The sequence below is a fragment of the Triturus cristatus genome, chromosome 7 (genome assembly GCF_964204655.1).
Source record: "Triturus cristatus chromosome 7, aTriCri1.1, whole genome shotgun sequence".
Taxonomy (NCBI): domain Eukaryota; kingdom Metazoa; phylum Chordata; class Amphibia; order Caudata; family Salamandridae; genus Triturus; species Triturus cristatus.
The window spans coordinates 1,818,110,621-1,818,112,921 of record NC_140590.1 but is presented as its reverse complement, the minus strand read 5'-3'; positions in this window follow the sequence as shown (position 1 = coordinate 1,818,112,921).

The window sequence follows — 2,301 nt, the reverse complement described above, 5'->3', positions numbered from 1 at the left end:
CCGGGCCAATGGTCTGGTAGAACGATTTATGAATACTGTGAAAAAAGCTATTTAGCATGCTGCATTCAACCTCAATGCTGTTTTAAACACGACTCTTTGAGCTTACCGTTCGACCCGTCACTTAGCGACAGGGGATAAGCATTGCAACTGTCATGTTTGGAGGAGTAATGACGAGCAAACTGCCCAAATGGACCAACCTCAAATCGACAAACAGAAAATTCAAATATATGCTGGCAGCCGAAGTCATACAAGAGATGTCACCTTCACATGAGGAGATCAAATTCTTGTCAGACAATCCAGGAAAAGAAAGTCTGATGCTCCTTTTGAGGCTGAACCCTTTACTATCACAAACACAAAAGGACACATGGTGACTGCCGGCATCCTCGGAAGTCGCTTACAAGAGACTCCTCTCCCTTTCGCCATTTGGCCCATCACTCCACAAACATCAATGTCCGTGTGGAGACTGGGTCCAGACAGGCTGTCGGTGACTTGGATCTGCCTGATGAATCCACCTCACCTGTGCACAGCGCTGACACTTTGACTGCCAGATTGCAGTTTCCAGTGACCCGATCAGGACGTGTGTTTCAGAAGCCATGATGTTTAATTGAAGAATTGTAATTGCCTGTATTTATCATTATCTATGTATTTATTTTGTGTATTTATTAATTAATTTATGTCTTTATTGGTTTTGAAAAAAAGTTGTAACTTTTTATTTAACAAAGCGGAAGATGTTGTATCTTGTCAATTAAGGATTGCTGGAACTCTTTTGGTTCACACTGTACACCGTAGGCCTGTGACATAAGCATTCGAGAGATGAGTTGAAGGCAGGCTGAGAATGTTGAGTTCTGACTTACACGCAGAAGAATAAAGATGTGTAAAACTACTTTCCATGTGTGGCATGCTTATTGGTGAGTGCATGTGCTGGTAGGATGCTACAACCAGTACCTTCTCAGGGTACACTAGCCATTCTACACTGTTGTAAATATTTATACATAGAAAGGATTTCACGTTTTGTGAATAGTAAGAAGATGTTTGGTTTTTATCTGCTCAATCACATCCTGAGTAGTGCACTGTCCATAAAGGAGACAGAACATGGCAGCCACAAGGATCTCAATCCCTGGGTCAGTTCCTAACATGCTAATCAGATTTGAAAGGTTGTTAACTTCCCTCAGTTTTCTCTGGGTGATAGCAACATGGCACAAAGAATATTTACACTGGGTGCACATTTGCATCATGTCGCATATGTGGCAGAATAATCCTCTCTAGAGGTAAGACCCCAAACAAAGCCTCCCCACGTTTGCTGCAGCATTGAGACTAAAAATAACCGCGTCATCAATAAGACCCCCAAAGCCACGGCATCAGTGGGTCATTCAGGTCTTCTGCGGTAGAGCCCCCTCTCTCCTCTGTTGCAGTAACACTGTCAATGGTGATGGAGCAGGAATTATTTACAAACCCACTGAAGCAGTGAGGGCCCCAGTGTGGCTGCAGCGCTGAGAGCCACAGCTCAGTGCAGCTCTTAGAACCCCTCATCCCCCTCAAGCAACAACACTGCAAAGAGTCCCACAGCAGCAGCATGAATCACCCTTGAGGGGTGGCCCAAGGGTCCCCGTGGCCACATCTGCTCTATCTGCTGTGTACCTACATTTGAGGATGGGGAGTTTTCATAGGACAATGGAAGGCCCTCTGAAAGAGCAAGTCGCAATAGAAGGCTGGGATGACAGGTCTGGTGCACAACTAAGACTGCATGTTGTGGCCTCGAACCAGAGGTACCAGGCAAGGGTGCCCCCCTATCTATGCCCGCAGAGCAAAAGTACTAAGCATTACTGTTCAAACGGTTGAGAAACCTGCTAAAGATGTTTAACAATTGGGTCTGGTCAGAAGAATAAACATGGTCTGTAGAAACTGGTATGAAAGGTTATGACCTGTGGATTGTTACACATTCAGTAACATAGCGCCAAGTGTCACCTAAGGCTACAGAGCGAGCACTGTACCTCCACAGCTATACTTTCACATCAAAGAAGCAGGAATAGTGATTATTCCAAAAAAGAAAAGAAAAGAAAAAATGGGAAAACAAATAGGCAACCCATGTGCACTTTTACCAGTGGCGGTGCACTGCTGTGCACTGCTGTGCACTGCTACGCACTTCATTTTCGTTTCCTGTAATCGGCAATTGCCTAATCAGGAAGGGCGTTTTTCCGAGCAGCAGGTTGGCAGCAGCCGTGTGAAGGTAAATTGTGCAACGTGTACCTGGAGGCGTGACAGGAAAAGGAGCATAAAAGCGTCCAGCTGTGGCGGGGCTTC